Here is a 14,023-nt window from a genome sequence, read left to right on the forward strand (position 1 = left end):
GGAACTACAGTGGACCCAGTGGAGGAACACAACAAAAAAAAAAAAGACCTGGAACACAAGGGGAAAAAAGATCCATGATAATAAATAAATGAAAGTAAAAGGGAACAGAAGGAAGCCCAGAAAGGAGGGCCACAGAAGTGTCAAGATACCCACAATAGAGAGATAGCCCAGGAAGAGAGGGCCACAGGAAGTGCAGATGCCAAAAAAGCACTGGAGAATGAAGGGTAATCCGCCCGGTTAAGTTTACCGATCCAGGCAGTATAAAAGGAGAAAGGGCAGTCCACCACATGTACTGGAGGAAAAGAAAAGGAAAGGAGGAGCCAATGCGCCATTAAAAACCTCACAGAGCAACTCGCCGCATGACTCGGGAGCACACAGCAGTCTCTGGTATGGTGGCGGGAACAACACTATCCCACATACAGACGGTGTCGAAAGGGAATGGCAGGGCGCTCCAAGAATTGGCCGAGTATGGCGCTCGAGAATGGGGAACATGTAAATACGGGCGACCCACCTTTTACCCTACTGCACCCGTGAAGGAGAATGGTGGAGGGAGGAGAACACTGAACAACGTCACTAAAACGTACGGGAGGAGCCATCAAGGGGAGACGGGGTGGCACGTACCCAGCAATTGGCTGTACCCGGAGTGAACCAAAGAGGCACTGCCGGCCCCTAGAACAAGCACACAACCCGATAGCCGGGCCACGGCAAACACTCCACTGAGGAGCGGAAAACAAAGCTTCAGCAGTGATGGCTTGAACGGGCACAAGGGGAAAAGTCATACCAGAGGACCTGCGGCTCCACAACCTGACCTATGACCTCTGTTTAATGCTGCCTGCACGTCGATTGGATGGTATGACGTCCTTTCATCGCAGGATGGTTTTTTACGGCAGTTTTTTTAACGAAAAAAAAAACAATTTTTAGGCAGGGTTAGAAAAATATTTATTTGGGGTGTGGGTGTTCGGGAATATATAAAAAATATAAGGGGATGAGGGGTTTGGGGCAGCACCCCCCTCACCTCCAAAAATAAAAAATAAAACATTTGATGAGTTTTTTGTTAAAAAATGTGCTGTAAAAATCCCTGCCAAAAAACATCCCACGATGAAATGACATGGAACAGATTGGACAAGGTAGACTCAACAAGACAATATGAAAACTTAAGCAGGCAGAAAAGCTCTGCAGGGAGTCACCAGCTGGAGTGGTCGAGGTAAACGAAGAGGGCATGGCAGCCGAACCGGCAATAATTCATGGTCGTATGGGATACATCAGGCAGCAACAGAGACGGACCGAGGATGCAGTGAAACTGTACAGTAAAATAACCAAATCGAAGCCTACTGATGTGCGAGTGCTTGCTGGCATTGTAAACAACACCATCACCATTAACAAGGATCACAACGTCCTTGAGGCTAAGAGAAAGGCGAAGCTAACTAAAGCAGACGGGGTGGAGCGCTTTCTGAGACACAACTCCAGGACATTGAGCGCAACAAAGCCTTACTTGCTATGTACACACACCAGACAGATCAGTGCTGCAAACCTTCTGCTACTGCGCAGTGGCAGAGCCCAGAACACCTGTCGCTAGTTCCAATCCAGGCTGCCCAGTTCAGTTGTGCTGGGAGAAGCAGCCTACAAACGCTACTGATCTGCTTCAGGAATTGGCTGAGCAACATCCTGCCGATGCAGCAGAAATCAAGCGTGCGATAGGGCAACAAGACAAGATACTGATCAAGGGAGGAGCACTAAAGCCTACGTAATCATGCAAAGTTCAGAAGCTTTGCAGCGTAGAGCAGGCAGGGTGTCGGCCCCGATCACGATGCACAGTCAGAAAGAGGACCGTGGCAGTATCGGCGATACCGGCCCAACGCTCCAACCCACCTGTGTGTAATACGGGAAGCGGTCGACGTCAAACTAAAGCACGGAAGGAAGGAAGAAGAGATAAGCCATCGAGGACAACTGGAAACAAAAAAATTGACTTAGTGTAAAGATGCATTCAGCCTGTTTTTTTGCCCCATTGTTCAAAATAACACTGTGGGCGTACAAACACTGTGCCCACGCGCAAACACTGTGCCCACACGCAAACACTGTGCCCACACGCAAACACTGTGCCCGCGCAAAAACACTACCCACACGCAAACACTGTACCCACACGCAAACACTGTACCCACACGCAAACACACTGTGCCCGCGCAAAGTTTTAGGAGTATACAATTTAGTTCAAGTGGGTGGGTTTGCCCTCCAAACACACCCCTTTGCCCGGTGGAATAGCCTTCCATGCCCTGCAAAACTAGTAAACGCCCTGCCTTCTTAAAATCCATGGCATCTGGAAATTTTAAAAGTTGCTTTCAGATGCGATTTCGTTGTCTATGATAATAATGGCTTCTATAAACCTGCACCCAGGTATATATTTTTGTCAATGAACATTTTAATCCTCTTTTGGTAAATGTTCAACTTTCTATATATACACGCTTATGATTGCATAAACATGTATGTTCTACTCAACACAATTTTGTTTCGTACAGCTGTGTGCCTTTTCTTTCAATTGATAAGTTCATGTTGAAAAGTGGTCTCCACCAGTTGATAAATCAAACAGACTCGATATAGAACTCAGGGGGTCTGGTGCCAATATTATGTGTGTCCATCTATATTAGACTGAAAGCGTTGCACTGGCCACATGCATGCTGAACCACCCCAGCGTCCTCCTAGTGGTCGGTTCTTGCCAATCACAGCCGTTGAGTCCTGCACCCCTCATTGCACCGGGGTGCACTTCCCACTTCACCTTCTTTGTAGCATCCCACCGACACCGTGCCCACATCGCTAGCCCGCAAGGAGCAGGGCCAGTGAAGCAGCTCCACCGTTCCACACATAGTAGGGCAGGCACTGGCAGGCAGGCTTTCTGTCATGGAGGTCCTGTCCTGAAGAGGCTCCTTGGCGGAGAGCAAGACAGCGGGGTCCTGCTGCAACCTCATACCAGATTCCCCAAGTCAAGCCTCCCAGAGGACTTCCCACCAACGAGGAGCTCACCCAACCTAACCCATGCTGCCAGGGTGACTTGCCTGTGTACCTCATGGCACACTCCTCATTTGCAAGGATATTCTGCCAATGTAATTCCATTCAGCCATGCACCTGTAGGCTGGTCACGACGACTCTGCTGCCCATTGTGGCTTGAGTGCCACCTAGCACCTTACCACCCCACAGCAGCGATGCACTGAAGCACACATGCCAATGCAAAGTGTGTCAGACACTCATCTAAAGGTGGCACACCCTCAAGAACTAGGATGAAATACAGACTGGTCCTTTTTTGTGGCAAAGCTCAGCTGCAGGATCACCCTCAAGAACTAGGATGAAATACAGACTGGTCCTTTTTTGTGGCAAGGCTCAGCTGGAGGATCACCCTCAAGAACCAGGATGAAATACTGACTGGTCCTTTTATGTGGAAAAGCTCAGCTGGAGGATCACCCTCAAGAACCAGGATGAAATACAGACTGGTCCTTTTTTGTGGCAAGGCTCAGCTGGAGGATCACCCTCAAGAACCAGGAGGAAATACTGACTGGTCCTTTTTGTGGCAAAGCTCAGCTGGAGGATCACCCTCAAGAACCAGGATGAAATACAGACTGGTCCTTTTTTGTGGCAAAGCTCAGCTGGAGCATCACCCTCTAGAACCAGGATGAAATACAGACTGGTCCTTTTTTGTGGCAAAGCTCAGCTGGAGGATCACCCTCAAGAACCAGGATGAAATACAGACTGGTCCTTTTTTGTGGCAAAGCTCAGCTAGAGGATCACCCTCAAGAACCAGGATGAAATACAGACTGGTCCTTTTTTGTGGCAAAGCTCAGCTGGAGGATCACCCTCAAGAACCAGGATGAAATACAGACTGGTCCTTTTTTGTGGCAAAGCTCAGCTGGAGGATCACCCTCAAGAACCAGGATGAAATACAGACTGGTCCTTTTTTGTGGCAAGGCTCAGCTGGAGGATCACCCTCAAGAACCAGGATGAAATACAGACTGGTCCTTTTTTGTGGCAAAGCTCAGCTGGAGGATCACCCTCAAGAACCAGGATGAAATACAGACTGGTCCTTTTTTGTGGCAAGGCTCAGCTGGAGGATCACCCTCAAGAACCAGGATGAAATACAGACTGGTCCTTTTTTGTGGCAAGGCTCAGCTGGAGGATCACCCTCAAGAACCAGGATGAAATACAGACTGGTCCTTTTTTGTGGCAAGGCTCAGCTGGAGGATCACCCTCAAGAACCAGGATGAAATACAGACTGGTCCTTTTTTGTGGCAAAGCTCAGCTGGAGGATCACCCTCAAGAACCAGGATGAAATACAGACTGGTCGTTTTTTGTGGCAAAGCTCAGCTGGAGGATCACCCTCAAGAACCAGGATGAAATACAGACTGGTCCTTTTTTGTGGCAAGGCTCAGCTGGAGGATCACCCTCAAGAACCAGGATGAAATACAGACTGGTCCTTTTTTGTGGCAAGGCTCAGCTGGAGGATCACCCTCAAGAACCAGGATGAAATACAGACTGGTCCTTTTTTGTGGCAAAGCTCAGCTGGAGGATCACCCTCAAGAACCAGGATGAAATACAGACTGGTCCTTTTTTGTGGCAAGGCTCAGCTGGAGGATCACCCTCAAGAACCAGGATGAAATACAGACTGGTCCTTTTTTGTGGCAAGGCTCAGCTGGAGGATCACCCTCAAGAACCAGGATGAAATACAGACTGGTCCTTTTTTGTGGCAAGGCTCAGCTGGAGGATCACCCTCAAGAACCAGGATGAAATACAGACTGGTCCTTTTTTGTGGCAAAGCTCAGCTGGAGGATCACCCTCAAGAACCAGGATGAAATACAGACTGGTCCTTTTTTTGTGGCAAGGCTCAGCTGGAGGATCACCCTCAAGAACCAGGATGAAATACAGACTGGTCCTTTTTTGTGGCAAGGCTCAGCTGGAGGATCACCCTCAAGAACCAGGATGAAATACAGACTGGTCCTTTTTTGTGGCAAAGCTCAGCTGGAGGATCACCCTCAAGAACCAGGATGAAATACAGACTGGTCCTTTTTTGTGGCAAGGCTCAGCTGGAGGATCACCCTCAAGAACCAGGATGAAATACAGACTGGTCCTTTTTTGTGGCAAAGCTCAGCTGGAGGATCACCCTCAAGAACCAGGATGAAATACAGACGGGTCCTTTTTTGTGGCAAGGCTCAGCTGGAGGATCACCCTCAAGAACCAGGATGAAATACAGACGGGTCCTTTCTTCGGGCAGCATCAGTGTGGCAGGTTACACACTTAATCAAGGACACTTGGATAAAGGACTCGGTTGGCTCCGTTATCTACTACTTCTTCAATCAGACCCAAGCAACAATCGACACCCCACATCACCAGATCACGAAACCCAAAACAGGAAGAACACCTCATCCCAATGGACAAGACAGGGGGACCTCGGATTTCCGCCCTAGCACATGTCCACTCACGGGCGTAGATCTCCTAATATCCCACTGCAACAGGACCTTGGAGTTCTCTCCTCAGGGATGAAGCACCTACCAAAGTATCCCAGCCACAAAAACACACAGAATCCAGCACACCTCAGGATGCGGGCCCCTCGGGTCTTCACTCAAACACTGCAGAATGCGTGCCGGCCTCTCCCTAGCACCCAACCACCTCCGTGGTTTTATTTCTTAGAACCCTAAACCAATAGGCCTCTGAGAAATGGCAGAGGTGCGCTATATTACATCACTTCCTCTGGAATACCAACTCTTGACCAGTCACACCACCCACTTCACAACCCAACTACCGCCAAGTGCAGGTGCAACACCGAACGACTTGGCTCCCCGGCTCCTACCTCTGGCTACACAGAGACTTGATGCTGTCCCTCCCCCAAACACAGCCATCGCTCCGTGTTCAACACGCTCAGCCTCAATATTATTCAAACCCTTAACTTGGACGGTCTCAAGGCCCGCTTCACTCCAGCCAGCAAGCCTAGCGCTGGGTCACAAACTGCACAGGTAACAGTGCTATTGAACATATCACCAGGGCTCACACACAGCCTTTGCGCTTAGCTTTAGGTGGCTGCCTGGTGGGCGCAGACATGCCCCGGCCATCTGGCCCCCTGCAGAGCATGGATCTGGCCGCTCTCAGCCCACTGGACTTATGCAAAGCCTTACACTGCAAAAGCCCTACACTGCATCGTGCACAGAATGCTCCAGGAATTCCCAGGGTGCGGACGCTCGTGCCAACACCAAGTAGACATGGCAACTTGACACGTGCACCACGTGCCCCACACCCGCAGGGGCTCCTTGCGGGGTCTGCTGCTCTGACGCATTTACATCTGGAGGAATCGTGCATAACCCTAGACCTGGTTTCATTGTAGTGACGTCAGACATCCCCCACAATGCCCGACTCTTCTTGAACCAGACTGCTCCATAGGGTTTACACTTGGAGCGCCCACAGGGTGGTAGTGGAGCAAAGGCTTGGAACACCTTTATCATCTCACACAAAAACCCTTTCCATCCTCACCCTCCCCCAGCCTCAGTGTTGGCCACACGGCTCTTCCAATGTTGAGCGTCTTTGGATTCTTAAATTGCGTCACTGGTGACACACTGGTCTACATCCATGCAGGGGCGTTGCTAGGGGGGGGCTAAGGGGGCTAAAGCCCCTGATCTTTTGGTTGTAGCCCCGGATAGAATCTCAGGAGCTACAGCCAAAAGACTAGCTAGCCCCCAGTCCCAACAGTTCCGACATCAGCTTAGCCCCGGGTCTTTTCCAGACCTAGCAACTCCCCTGCATCCATGGCAACAACCCGGCAATCTCTACACGTGCCACAGCCCTGGGAGACCCCGTAAGATTATGTCAGAGTGTCAATGGCACGGAATGATCTAAACAGTGAACATGGAAGTCAAAGCCCTTCTTCCTGGCATTTCATCAAGTCCATCGTGTCCATTTCATCCATCAGTCCCCTGCTCTCCTGCCCATAAGTCTTCAGTGTCGGCCACACCTTCAGTTACACAATCATCTACACCAGGTCTGCATAGTGTATTCCGTCTTCAATCACACAACACCGCCTACACACATTCCTCCTTCAGCCACCCAATCACCTACTCCAAGACTTCAGTGTGAATATATTACCTTCACCCAGTCACCTGCACCAAGAACCCGGTAGCAGCCATTCCCCCTTCAGCCACCCAGTCACCTGCACCAAGAACCCGGAGCAGCCATTACCGCTTCAGTCACATTTCTAAACCATCCACCAGCCCCACACCTTTAGTACACCAGAAGGTACCCAAACAGATTGGAACACAAGTGAATTATAAGACCTCCTTGTCCAAGTATAGGTAACGTGGCCAGAACGGCAGGCTATTCTCTCCAAGCTCGTGGATCGTTGAGTAGTTGCAACACAGCGAAAATACAATTATTACCCAATGATACAATGATAAAAGGGACTGCCCAGTCCAGGTTGTATAACAATATCTACTTTATTATTATTACAACAGACAGTTCTAGTACACTACAAAATACAACACACCCTGTAAAGGAACACAGAGGACAGATAGTTTCACAAAGAAAAGGAATGCACTCTGGATACTGGCAAGAGGGTAGTTGGTAAAGCAATCGGTCTTCACTGTCCAAGGTTATTTGGTTTCAGCACCAAGGGACCAAGGGGTCTTAAATGTCACTAGGGGCCTTCAGAGAAGGACCAGGGGGACAGAACCACAATCTACCTGGTGCTTAAGATGTTCTTGATGCTCGACAGTGTCGAGACAGTTCCAAGACGCTTTGTAGCTCCTGCAACAGAGTTCAAGATGGGAGACAGCTGCAGGTATCAGGAAGCAGGCAGTTCGGCAAGTAAGCCTGGACGGACGGCCACAGGCTGCCCTACACTGTGGCTCTGGGTCAAGAATCGTTGTCTCTGTGCTGGTTGGCGGATCAGAAACACTGTTCGAGGCGTCTGACAGCTTTAGTGACTTCAGCGTGACAACAGTCAGTGGTGCAGCAGGTCGCGGTTCGAGGTCTCCAAAATGTCCTTAAAAGATGGACACTGGTTGATGCTTGTTGTGGCACTCATCCTAGCTTCTTCGCAGGACTTGTGTTGTCCTTTAAGGCGGACAGCCCAAAGATGAGTGTTTGCAGGCAACAGCCTTGTCCTTTGTTCAGAGACTCTCTGGCACTTCCCACCTAGGAAGCTTGCTGGCAGAACCTAGCAGGGAATGCTGTGTGCTGGCTGGGTACCGGTTCTGGAGCTGCTGGACGGGTCCTCCAAGTCGGGTATCTCACTCTATTCCCTGGAAGAAGTTTAGCAGAGGGATCTTGCTTCCCTCTTCGAAATCCTGGCCTTCCTTCACTGGTGAAAGCTGTAAGGTAGACTGTACCTTCAGCTCTAGTCCAAATGAATTCTTCTTCTTACTCCTTTCAAAGTCGTCAGATAATCTGCTAAAGGAGGGGCTCGGCCCTCTTTTAAAGCCAAACGAGCCCCATTGAATGGTGCAGGCTAAGCCTACATTAAGGAACCAATCCAGGGTCCCCACCAATAACCTTCAGTTATATGTAAGGTCAGGACGAGAGTGCTTTGCAACAGGAAAGGTAAGTGGTGCCACCATGTACTCCTAAGTCCCACCCCTCTTCCTGTCTGTTGTAGATCAAAGTGTCTCTCTGGGTAACTGAGCGTCTGTGACTCTTGATCAAAGCCTAGTTCTCCCTTGATGTGATGAGAGCAGACTTCCTGTCTCCCTTAAATCACATGGTATCCACAAAATTGGAACCAAGTTAAGGGCTCTAATACTCGAATCTTCCCTTAAATCACATACTTCTCCTTCTGAAAGGGGTCAGCTCTGCAGGGGTTGCCAACGGTAAATAGTGGACCCAGACATGCCATTCACTGTTCTTTATACAGAGGGGTGGAAACTAGCTTCAAGTGGACACATTCCATATCCAATAGGTGTTAGTCTGGGCTTCCTTTTGTCTGTTCTGTGAACAAACCCCTTCCGCAGGCTTGCCTCAATTAACTCTCATCAGTATGCGCTGCCACCAGCAGGTGAGACAATAGGGAGGCAGATCCCTGAAGCCTTAACTATACTGCCCATGGCCGGAGAAAGGTGTGCCTTCCCCCTTCGTGGGATGCTTTGATGTACCCATGGCTGTTACATTCCAGATGAACAGAACAGGGGAGGATGGCGCCTATAGGCTGTGTCCTCCTAGAGTACATGTGAGTATTTTGTGCAGTGAGCAGGGAAAATGTGTGTTGAATGGCCTCACACATTTTCGGAGGTTGATCTACCATATTTAATTTGTATTTCCAAAAAAGCCCAGGCGAGCGCACTCTCCCCGTGCGGATGGTCGAATTCCTCACAGTCACCCAATCGCCTGCACAAAAAAAACGGTAGCTGCCATTCCCCATTTAGATACTCAACTTCCCCCAAGTTTGCAATGCATGTTACCACTTTCATCACCCAATTAACTCCACCAAATCTACAGTGTCCATTCACTCCTTTATTCACCCACCTGTCCACCGTGTGCATGGCCCACAGTCACCCAATCACCTACATCAGAAACCCAGTGTCCCTTCCCCTCTTCAGCCCCCCCCCCCCCAATTCACCAGCACCAAATCTATACAGAATGTAGGAGTACTTAAAATGAATGGCCAGACAAGAAGCGCCCAAAAAGCAGTTCTCCTCATGCGCGCCTAACTTCCCTTCCCGCTCCAGGACCCCTCATGTAAAGAAACGCCTTTGGCTCGGGTCTTCCCAGATATCCGCTGGGGCTCGCTGTGGAAGCAAGGATCCGGACCCACCCTCCGCCTTGTGAGCAGCAGTGGCGGCATGACGTGTTTCCAGACCAGGAACACGTGGTTCCTTAACCAGCGCCTCTCGGGGGCCCATTCCGAGCTGGTCAGAAAGTATTCAGCACCGCCATTCTGCGGTGGATGAAAGGAGTGGTGCGTAGCAGTCATGCTTTCCATGTCGCAAAGAGGGGGGGGGGGGGCTGCCGGATTTATAAAGTTTGCATTTAAGCATATTTTTGGGAATTCATTCAGGAATTTCCTGAACCACAATCTTTGAGTAGAAAAAAGAACAAAGTGTACTCGATAGTGACTGCCTGGCCTGCGCCAGCATTTGCTGTACAGTAAACTTAGGAGCAGCTCCTGTATATCAGAGACACCGCTACATCCACGAGATGCGAAGTAGGGTAGCAACAGGACGGCGTCGGGGCTTTGCAACTTTTTCAAAGCAAAGGGTCTCCAGTCTCAGGGAGGTTACCATCACCTGCCCCCCCCATGTTGCCAGTCAGCAGTCTTGTAACACGCAATAGCGTTTGCATTACATGCTGCGTTTTCTCTTCCCATGGGATATACAGAAAATGTATGACGTCATTGCCTTCTAACTCTGGCTCCTCTGCATCAGCTTCTTGGTGACAAAGAAGGGTGTGGAGCTCTTCAGTGGGCGTTTAGCGTTTAAGACTTCTGCTGGTTGGCCGTCTCGTGATAATCGGCAGCTGTAAACGTTATCTTTGTTGCCAGTGTAATGTATGCAGCCCACGGGGGTCGCACCTGTCCCTTGCTACCCCTAAACATTACAAAAAAATGGAAGCTCTTTGGCTGTCGCCAGGGCAATGTGCCTCTGTTTCTTGAGTGGCTGGATTTCTTGTACAGGCTTCTTTAAAAAAAACAGGGGGTTCCACAAGTGTAACACTTTGAGCAGTGACCCAAAATAGGAAAGAGAAATAATTTGTTTTTCTGGAATTCTATACAATAATTGCTAGACTCATTAAAGGTTTATTTCAGGCACACTCCAGGGGGTGAGTCACTGATTTTGTCCGTTCTTAAACACCTCATATTCACAATGGCAGACAAAAACTTCAAAAAAGCATTTGGAGTAGAATAATAAGCATCCATTTCGCACTATGGGCCTGATTCATAGAGTGTTTTCCTATGGGATTGCACCATTATAAAACGCCTCCTGAAATAATCCCTATGTGTTTTGCTTATCGCAGGTTGCAGTTCTAGCATGTTTTTTTCTGCTGTTGTCTCCGTTAGGATCATCACAAGACATTCCATCTCGGGGTCCTCGCTCACTTGACAACATCCTTGTGCCTGAAAGCTTGTGTACAGTATAGAAATGTTTGACCATTGCACATAAAGTGGCCCTTGGTTTCATTGTGCCACAATGAATGCTTTGTTTTAATGTGTCTCCTATCTTCATGGCATGCATGTTCAGAGTGTTTGTTTGCATGTATGAGGTAACGAGTGCCCAGAGTACGGGATGCCGCATGAGAGCGTTGCTTTCTCTGCGCTACTCGAAATTCTTTAATACACTGTTAAGAACCCTCCCAATGGTATGTATTTTGCCACCATCTGAAGCCTGAAGAGTAGATCCACGCAGGCTTGACATGTGGCCAACTTTGCACCAGACCTGCAGATGAACTGGCCTGCTGTTAAATCTCAGTTACTAGTTTAATGGTATCCACTACAGAGTGTAATTTGCTTTGAGACCATTCAGACATGCAATTACTCGTTTTACTGTAGCTCAGGGGGTTGAGCACTTGCTGCTGCGATGTGTTTGCGATCTGCAGGTTCGAATCCCGGCAAGGGCACCTCAGCCTTTCATCCTTCCGAGCTTGATAAATGAGTACCAACACAGGTTGTGTGATATTGTATGTATTTTTGTTTTATATAAAGCACTTAAGCATAAGTGCTACATAAGAACACATTATCATTTAGCCTTGGCCATCTGCTTGCATTCAAAGTAATTTGGTAATCTGGCCTATACACACTGATCTTAACGATACATATGGTGATCCATTCTTGTATGAAATTTATATCACATTACATTGATATTATAACCATATTTTTCGTAGTGTACTTGGGAACAATGCTATGTGATGCCACTTCATGTTTTGTCAAGGGGTGAAAGGTTGTGTTCCATCGCTTCCCGTGATGTCACTCCGGGGTGGGGTCAAATGACATCTCTTGAAGTGATGTCAGAGGTCAAGGGTCATGTGATGTCACTTCCGCTACCCCTGGCATTCTGGTGAAATGACGTCCCTGGCCTCAGACGGTTTCCGCTCTCCGCAGGGGGAGGCCCAAACCATCATGTTGAAATGGGCCTCCACACATCTTCTTCACCCGGGCGTGGGCATCAGGTTAGGCTTTGTGCACTTTGCAATGTTACCCCTCAAAGGGAGCCGTGTTTTTACGAGGCAATAAAGTGATGTTAAAAAGCCGATGAAGGGCGAGAATCCCCTTGCGTTGCAGGCGCGTGATTTGCATCAGTCGCTAGGGCCGTTGCTATGGCGTCAGGCAAGGATGGTGCGTCATTTAGAAACGCGCCTGGGATATTGTACGACGTCAGAAGGTTGTGCAAATAAGAAAAGTGGTGTTGCAACAATGCACACCACTTTTCTTATTTTGCACACACATCATCATTGGGCCCCCATGGGCCAATCCCTAGAAAGCTGCATTCTCCCCTTCAGTTTCCAGCACCACCATTATGAGGTGGGTGGAAGGATTGGGCGCCTGGGGTGGAGGGGGCGGGTGGGCAGGTGGTTGCATGTTTTTCAGCTGCGTCTGCACCCGTGTCACTCCCACCCTTTCTAAAATGTCCGACACTTTTCCGATTTACGAAAGGGTCGTCCAGCCTCCAGTAAATCAGAAAAGTGGCGCTGCCCTCCGGGCAATGGCCGGCTAGTACAAGAACGGCCTGTGCAGAAGATGGAGGCCTCAGCGGAGTCGTATTCCAGCTTTTTATCAAACGCACCCATGTCTCATCACACCAGAATCCGCTTTCCTAGGGGTCTGTGCTCCGTTCTTCTGGACGAAGACCCTTAAAACGTACATCCTTTCCCGGCGTCCCTTCCAGCTTATTACAGGCCCTCGCCCAATGCCACAAAGGGCGTGACCTTTTTTAATGGATTTGTCCCCGATCTGTTCTCAGGCGCAGCCAAGAGACTTCATGTCCAGTCCTGCCCGGCGTCCCTGGTTACACCAGCTCTTAAGCAACCGGTGCCTCGACGCCCAACGCCCTGCACCAGCCTGGGTGCATTGCCCAAGAGAGCGGCTGCAAGGCCAGGAAAGCGGTGCCGCATCATCCAGTAGGCCAAGTAGGCACCGGCCGAGGGCCCCACTCCATAGGGGCCCCGTGACAGCGGATCAAAATAAAGCGGCGCAGAAAACTAAAAACATAAGAGAAAATTGGCGTGAGGGGGTGACATTTCCACTGCCTAGGGGCCTGCGCAGGGTGTAATCCAGCACTGCTGGACAGCGGGAAGCAGCCCACGGTTTCGCCGGAAGTCACGCTGGTTCCTCGGGAGAGTGGGGTCTGCAAGGCCTTGCAGAAACACTGCTGGGTCACATGGTGCCCACCCCACTTAAGATGTTAACCGGGCCATGTCCAAGGTGCATCTCTGGAGGAATGAGGGAACAGGGAAGGCAGGGGAGCAGGCATGGTTAACTTGCAGTTTGAGGGGTGTTCAGGGTTGCGAGGGCTCCCAAGGGAGACGGCACCGATTGGTCTATTCCCACAGACTCAGTCCTTTAAGTGGGCCGGCTGTAGCCAGCCCGCAGTACCCGCATGTCTTATTTTTGGCTATATTGAGGGCCGGGACAGCTCCCAGATCGAGGAGAGTACTGGTACTCAATACATTGCAAACCGCCCCATGTTTCCAGGCCGCCCAGCTCTGCGGTCACCATTTTGTTGTGAAACTTTAAAGAGCAGAGACGTTTCAATGCTTCCCGTGAGGTTTAGCCTTGCGCCTAGAAGCCATAACAATGAAAGACACTAGTGGTCGATAGCCCAGGCGTACCTGGGGGAGGACTATTGTTCTTTGAAAGGTGCGAAGAGGGGAGCGGAGGAGGGGGGGGGAGGCGGATTACATTGCATGCTGTGGTAAATAAAGACTGCCGCGGGTGACATTACAATGCATTGCATTTCACTGTGAATACAGTTTTAAAAACACACACTTTTTTAGGCTTTTACTGGGATCCTGTAGTCCGGATGAAGCTATATTCGCGTTATTTCTGTTCCATATGCTTCTAAAGCCGTTTATATAA

The 14,023-nt window shown here is 49.6% G+C and overlaps 1 pseudogene; it reads left to right on the plus strand.

Annotated features, from left to right (window-relative positions):
• The first annotated feature begins 1,108 nt into the window (after positions 1–1,108).
• On the plus strand, positions 1,109–1,971 carry LOC138527516 (signal recognition particle subunit SRP72 pseudogene; annotated as a pseudogene).
• The last annotated feature ends 12,052 nt before the right edge of the window (positions 1,972–14,023 follow it).

Source organism: Ambystoma mexicanum, chromosome 14 (assembly GCF_040938575.1).
Source record: "Ambystoma mexicanum isolate Mex_15411 chromosome 14, UKY_AmexF1_1, whole genome shotgun sequence".
In the NCBI taxonomy this organism is placed as follows: Eukaryota; Metazoa; Chordata; class Amphibia; order Caudata; family Ambystomatidae; genus Ambystoma; species Ambystoma mexicanum.